Source organism: Dendrobates tinctorius, unplaced genomic scaffold (assembly GCF_039654945.1).
Source record: "Dendrobates tinctorius isolate UK_male_01 unplaced genomic scaffold, ASM3965494v1 ptg000026l, whole genome shotgun sequence".
NCBI lineage: Eukaryota > Metazoa > Chordata > Amphibia > Anura > Dendrobatidae > Dendrobates > Dendrobates tinctorius.
The window spans coordinates 14,429,573-14,437,500 of NW_027361694.1; the positions used below are offsets into that span (position 1 = coordinate 14,429,573).

Genomic DNA, 7,928 nt, shown 5'->3' on the forward strand with positions numbered 1-7,928 from the left:
TCCGAGTTCCAGTAATGTCTGCTGGTCCTTAGTAGTGCATTCTGGCACAGGTACCTCCTGCTTAGTTAATGGGCTCCGGTAATGTCAGCTGGTGCACGTTAGTTCCATTGGCTCTTATGCTGATTTCTGCTGCCTATACGGGTTCCAGACTCACCAGCTGGTTCTCTCAAGTTCCTGTGCCTACTGTTACTTCTGCGTATTTCCTCTGGGTTTGGGACATTCTGCGACCAGCCAATGGCAGAATAACCATAGACGGAGGTTTAGGAAGCAGTAGGAGCAGATGTACATGAACCAAAAGCAGAATATCAATATGCAGAATTACTGAATAACAGTAATATAATCAGCAAAAGACTAAGCATGGTTTAAAGGGAGTGTATCCGTTCCTCCACGTGGTGCTCCTGGAAACTCCCTGCAAAGCAAGGTGAGCTGAACGCAGACACATGTCAGTCAAAGGGCATATTGACACCACCACCGGCAGTTTTAATTTAATAATGTAAAATCACTAACCCTAACTAACCCTAACCCTAACCCCTAACCCTACTAACAACCCCTATCCCTAACAACCCTAGCCCCAACCATACTAACCATAACCCTAACTAACCCTAACCCTTGCCCTAACCATAACCCTAACTAACCCTAACCCTACTAACCATAAACCCTAACCCTACCCCAACTAATCCTAACCCAAAGAAAAAACACCGCTGTTAAGAAGATGGCGACCAGTTTTCCTGCTACAGCTTTCGCTCTGTGCATTTTTTTAGTGATTTTTTTGCTCCTCTGCAAACCCCTTCCCCATTATCCTGAGGTGTTTCCCCTCCATTTTATAGCACTGTAGTGGTCCTTTTGTAATTCCGATTTTTTTCTCCCATTGACTTGCATTGATATCAGAAATTCCGATATTTTCCAATATCGGAAATCCGATATGATATTGGGCAATATTGCTCATCCCTAGTCAGCACGTGATCACATTTTTGTGGTCATGTGACAACCGCTCAAACACATAATATTGAGATCTGATAAGGCAAGCAGCTTGCTGGGAATTTCCTCAAGCCCTTTTATCTAAATATATTATTAATGCACTGTACTTTAGGCCCGAAAAGGTAATGTATATTGTATATATTGGAAATACCGTAATCATTGGGTATATCAAATTCTGGGATTGTTCACACAGAGATTTTGTCAAGATTTTAGGCATGGATTCTGCCCCTAAATCCATCTAACAAAAAACATTTAAAATATGCTTGCAACAAGCTTCCTATTGATTTGAATGAGAAAACACACCTTTAGGGCACAGGTGGCATTTTTTCCAAGTGATGGAACAAGCACCATGTTGATTCTTTAGGGCTTTTTCTGCACGTAAAATGTACCTATTGTACATTTCTTTCATGTCAGTTCTTTGCTGTGTTTTACCCACTTAGATTGTAGAACAATGAGCATTTTTTCATAAATTTTATTGTGGTTTTAGAGCAGTGTTTGCAGTGAAAATGTTCTCAAAAACAAGGTATTAAAGCACGTTCACACAAATTTTTTTCCATTGATGTTGAAGCAACTTCACATTAAAAATCAACTTGAAAATCCACTTCATATACTACTAGGATACTCTTTAGGCTTCATCTAGACGTCCATGAATCACATACTGTACGTATTATATCTCTGATTTTCACATGTACAGGTGCATCTAAAAAAAAATTAGAATATCATCAAAAAGGTAATTTATTTCAGTTCTTCAGTACAAAAAGTGAAACTCCTCTATTATATAAAGTCATTACAAACAGATTGATGTATTCCAAGTGTTTATTTCTGTTAATGTTGATGATTATGGCTTACAGCCAATGAAACCCAAAAGTCATTATCTCAGTAAATTAGAATACGGTACTTTATAATACCAGCTTGAAAAATTATTTTAAAATTTGAAATGATGGCCTACTGAAATGTATGTTCAGTAAATGCACTCAATACTTGCTCGGGGCTCCTTTTGCATCAATTACTGCATCAATGCGGTGTGGCATGCAGGCATGCTGAGGAGTTCTGGAAGCCCAGGTTGCTTTCATAGCAGCTTTCAGCTTGTCTGCATTGTTGAGGCTGGTGTTTCTCCTCTTCCTCTTGATAATACCCCATAGATTCTCTATGGGGTTAAGGTCAGGAGAGTTTGCTGGCCAATCAAGCACAGTGATACTGTTGTTAAACCAGGTATTGGTACTTTTGGCAGTGTGAACAGGTGCCAAGTCCTGGAGAATGAAATTTCCATCTCCGATAAGCTTGTCGGCAGAGGGAAGCATGAAGTGCTCTAAAATTTCCTGTTACATGGCTGTGCTGACTTTGGTCTTAATAAAACACAGTGGACCTACACCAGCAGATGACATAGCTCTCCAAATTATCACTGATTGTGGAAACTTCACACTAGATCTTGGAAATGAAGGTCCCAGAATCTGGAGGAAGAATGGAGAGACAGACAATCCAAGCTGCTTGAGGACTAGGTGAAGTTTCCAGTGATATACTTGTACATTATACGCCTACTTTTGCACTCTGTTGTGTTTAGATTTTTTAAAGTAGTCCAATAAAAATTAGTTTTTAGTTTCCAATTTGCTTTGACCAATTCACTGTCCCCTCCTTCAAACATAACTAAAAATCTGGAGAAAGTGAGACCTTTGGCTGTCCTCTATTCCTCCGGATGTCTGATTTCTCCAAAAGGAGGGGAGAGTAAAGTGTTTGCTGATTGGCCTCAGCGATTGCGTTACATAAAGTTACGCGAGCCCTGGGGGAGCCAGTACTGACACCACTGGAATGGAGCCGACACCAGAGGTGATTGAGAAGGGGTTGTCCAACACATAGACATTGTCTTCAACCTAAATATAGTTGACATGGTAAAGGAATGATTGTATAAATGTATAATATCTTTGTAACATAAGTGTCTCAATGGGTTTGTCTATCTGCAAACATCAGAAGGAAGCTGAAGCATTGTAGATATTGCTATATGGTGAATAGTACAATAAAACCTTTTACAAATAAAATCTAACAAATTATAACATTCATATTAAGAAGACTGGTGACACTGTCTAAATACTACTCAGCATTTTATACCTGCAGGCACATTCATGCAATTTTGAGTCAAAGTCACATTTTTTATTAAAAAAAATGCATGAAAATTGATATTGGTGGGCTAGAAATGTGACTCAAACATAAATCAAATGCACTACATCTCCTTAAAATAAGAGTTGAACAAATGTGGTCTGAGGAAAAATATTGCTGCATGCATGATTTGCCTGGGATCGGATGGCACTAGCACATTCATGTCTATGGGTCCGTGGAAAATATGGGACTGCACTCAGATGACATCACCGTGTGGTCCATTTTATACAGACAGACTGAAGGGAGAAGATGGAGAAAATTTTCTCCAAATTGGAGAAAAACAGATCCCCCTCTGATCAGAGTGTGATTAGCACAATCAGTGTCATGATCCCAGTGCAGGTTTTGGAGCTGCACACCGGGGGTTAATGTCTGGAGCTCTGTGCAGGTTTTGACCTGCACACTTGGGGTTAACGATTGTGGCCTCTTTCTGGTTCTGGGAGAGCTTCATAAACCCCTGGGTAGCTTCAATCCCTGCCAGTTATACTTTTGCCTTTGGCCGAGTGTACTGACCCCCGTGTGCCTGTTTGTTGCTATAGCTTGTTTATATGGTTCTGACCCGATTCTGTTTCCCGTTGTGAGTTTGCCTGTTGATTTTGTACTGCGTTATTATCTGTGTATGACTCATTGCCTGTGACTTGACTACTCTCTGCTCGCCCCTCTTGTACCTTGCAACTATCTGTGTATGACTCATTGCCTGTGACCTGACTACTCTCTGCTCACCCCTCTGGTACCTTGCAGCTATCTGTGTGTGACTCATTGGCTACGTCCTGACTATTCTCACTGTCTATGCCCCTTGGTAACTGTCTCGCAGTTACTCTGCTAGGAATTGTCTTGCAGCTCCTAGCTCTGTGGAGTTTAGGCCACGCCTCTAGCAGTCACGTGCTTCAGGTCCTGCGGCTCTGAAGTACACATCTACTCGGTTGCTGCCCGCTCCACAGGTAGCTTTGAGCACTGTTCGCTTTACTCAGGACATGCGCACTGGCTCAGTGAGCAAGTTCAGTGTGGTGTCTTTGACAATCAGACCTTTTTTCATGGATGGAGAACATACAGTCATCTGTACCTGCCCTTAAAGTGAGAGTGGCGAGTGTGAGCTGCTGTCTACCTGAAGCTCGCATCCTGATATCTTGGGATGGGTTGAAGTTAGAGCAGCACTTCTGGTCTCATGGTAATCCTGAGCTTTGAATCATGTCTATAGCCAGGCTGAGTTATGACCATTAGTAGCCAGGGTGTGTGAGATACATCTTTGGCATCAAAAGATCTTAGAAGTGGAGTTAAAATGGTGTGATTGGGGAAAATGTGAAATAAAAATATAGGACAGGTCTAAATGGCAGGAAATTAAAGAGAGAATATACTGTCACATCGCATGCAGGTGAGGCAGCAAGACTAAAAGCAGAGGGGAGAAGATGGAGACGTAACTATCCTGAAAGAGGGAAATCGTGATTTCTATAGGAAAACGCATGACAACAAGAACAGGAGGAAGTATAAGTATAACATGAATAACTAATATAATCTGCTCAGAGGTCTGCCAATACATGAGCTTGTAACTGAAATAACTTGAAAAATGCAAAATATGGGAAAGAATGACGCGAACCACACAAGCCATACATGGTACTAGTGACGCCATACATGTGATGCTTTCTGCAGTGAAAATGAGGTCTACAGGAAGAGTTTATGAGCATCTTACATACAAAATCGCACTAAAAATTGGTATTATTGATAAAAATGACTCAAGTGGGAGCAGTTTCTCATAGGAATACAAACACCATGTATACAAGTGCGGGATCTTTGATTCTGCACAGTGACAAGTGTTTTGACATTAACTAGACGTCAGGACACCAGTCTCAACCATCTGTTTGCAGAAAAAATCATATTTACACTTATTACACTTCTTACTTAATACAGTAGATATCTAAGCAACTCTATATTAAGGTAGTGAGTCATAATGTTCCTTTGACCATACATCTTTTCAAATGCTTGTTGTCAAGGTACTGACATACCACTTCACTTTAATCAGATTCTCAGCCTTGGAGAATAAGTATAAACTGTACAACACATTACCTTCCACTCACCATCAGATCTTTTCATTTCTTTGACTCCTGCAAACCTTGTTAGCACTGTAGTTTAGAATAAAGACACTTAAAATACTGTACAGAGCTGTCTGAATAGGCTCCCAGCATGTGACCATATAAAAGAAGCATTCCCCAAAAGTGGTGCAGTTAGGCGTATGACCATAGATTGCACAAACTGTGTCCAAATCTGAAAGGAATACTTCCATACGTCTTCATATATAAATGGAAGCATAACGATGTGTAATAATGATGGACTGCTGTGCTGCATTCCTACCCATGAAAACAACAATCACACTATGTGTACAGTGTTATGTGGTTTCCCCATGTAATGTGAATAGTTATGTGTCTTCTATATTGTGTGACGGTAATATATACAGCTCTGGCAAAAATTAAGAGACCACCACACCATAACCCTGTCATGGGCAGCCCATTCTCCAGACCTGAACCCCATTGAAACCTCTGAAATGTAATCAAGAGGATGATGGATAGTCACAAGCCATCAAACAAAGAAGAACTGCTTCAATTTTTGCGCCAGAAGCAGTGTGATAGACTGGTGGCAAGCATGCCAAGACGCATGAAAGCTGTGATTAAAAGTCATGGTTATTCCACAAAATATTGATTTCAGAACTCTTCCTGAGTTAAAACATTAGTATTGTTGTTTCTAAATGATGAACTTGTTTTATTTGCATTATTTGAGGTCTGAAAGCAATGTGTGTTTTTTTAATTTTGACCATTTTTCTTAGTCAGAAAAAAAATAACAAAATTTATTGCTTGGAAATTCGGAGATACAGTCATATGTTAAAGTTTGGGCACCCCTATTAATGTTAACCTTTTTTCTTTATAACAATTTTGGTTTTTGCAACAGCTATTTCAGTTTCATATATCTAATAACTGATGGACTCAGTTATATTTCTGGATTCAAATGAGGTTTATTGTACTAACAGAAAATGTGCAATCTGCATTTAAATAAAATTTGACCGGTCAAAAGTATGGGCACCCTTATCATTTTCTTTATGCATCCATTAGCCCTCTGTGTCTGTACTGTTACACACTTAACATTATGGCTGGTCCATACAATCAGAGCAACTGTTACCACCCACCTTTCGTGTCTCCCTCTTTCCTCATAGACTGTAAGCTTGCGAGCAGGGCCCTCACTCCTCTTGGTATTTGTTATAATTTACTGTATGTGATTATTGTTATGCTGTAATGTCTATTGTCTGTACAAATCCCCTCTGAAATGTAAAGTGCTGCGGAATATGTCGGCGCTATAAAAATAAAATTTATTATAACTTATTATTATTTTCTTGATTTGAACACTCATAACTACTTTTTACTGACTTCCTGAAGCACTAAATTGGTTTTGTAACCTCATTGAGCTTTGAACTTCATAGCCAGGTGTATCAAATCATGAGAAAAGGTATTTAAGGTGGCCACTTGCAAGTAGTTCTCCTATTTGATTCTCCTATGAAGAGTGGCATCATGGGCTCCTCAAAACAACTCTCAAATGATCTGAAAACAAAGATTATTCAACATAGCTTTTCAGGGGAAGGATACAAAAAGTTGTCTCAGAGATTTTACCTGTCAGTTTCCACTGTGAGGAACATAGTAAGGAAATGGAAGAACACAGGTACAGTTCTTGTTAAGCCCAGAAGTGGCAGGCCAAGAAAAATATCAGAAAGGCAGAGAAGAAGAATGGTGAGAACAGTCAAGGACAATCCACAGACCACCTCCAAAGACCTGCAGCATCATCTTGCTGCAGATGGTGTCACTGTGCATCGGTCAACAATACAGCGCACTTTGCACAAGGAGAAGCTGTATGGGAGAGTGATGCGAAAGAAGCCGTTTCTGCAAGCACGCCACAAACAGAGTCGCCTGAGGTATGCAAAAGCACATTTGGACAAGAAAGTTACATTTTGGAAGAAGATCCTGTGGACTGATGAAACAAAGATTGAGTTGTTTGGTCATACAAAAAGGCGTTATGCATGGAGGCTAAAAAACACAGCATTCCAAGAAAAACACTTGCTACCCACAGTAAAATTTGGTGGAGGTTCCATCATGCTTTGGGGCTGTGTGGCTAATGCCGGCACCGGGAATCTTGTTAAAGTTGAGGGTCGCATGGATTCAACTCAGTATCAGCAGATTCTTGACAATAATGTGCAAGAATCAGTGATGAAGTTGAAGTTACGCAGGGGATGGATATTTCAGCAACACAATGATCCAAAACACCGCTCCAAAACAACTCAGGCATTCATGCAGAGGAACAATTATAATGTTCTGGAATGGCCATCCCAGTCCCCAGACCTGAATATCATTGAACATCTGTGGGATGATTTGAAGCGGGCTGTCCATGCTAGGCGACCATCAAACTTAACTGAACTGGAATTGTTTTGTAAACAGGAATGGTCACAAATACCTTCATCCAGGATCTCATTAAAAGCTACAGGAAGCGACTAGAGGCTGTTATTTTTGTTTAAATGCAGATTGCTCATTTTCTGTTAGTACAATAAACCTCATTTGAATCCAGAAATATAACTGAGTCCATCAGTTATTAGATTTATGAAACTGAAATAGCTGTTGCAAAAACCAAAATTGTTATAAAGAAAAAAGGTTAACATTAATAGGGGTGCCCAAACTTTAACATATGACTGTATGCTGTCAGAAGTTTATAGACTAAAAGAACAATTTACATGTTACTCAGACAAACTGAACATTTGAAAGTGGTCTCTTAAT

General features: G+C 39.9%; 1 protein-coding gene across 6 annotated transcripts in view; it reads right to left on the bottom strand.

The window, feature by feature from the left end:
• The window catches only part of FGF14 (fibroblast growth factor 14), an 812,639-nt gene that overhangs the window by 574,326 nt on the left and 230,385 nt on the right, over positions 1 to 7,928 (bottom strand). Inside the window, exon 2 of one of the 6 annotated variants that reach the window (XR_012231082.1) lies at positions 1,435 to 1,678. The exons of the other annotated variants lie outside the window; for them this stretch is intronic. The gene's annotated coding sequence lies outside the window, so the exon portion shown is untranslated. Of the gene's footprint in view, positions 1 to 1,434; positions 1,679 to 7,928 lie in introns of those variants that run through there. 6 annotated transcript variants of the gene reach the window in all.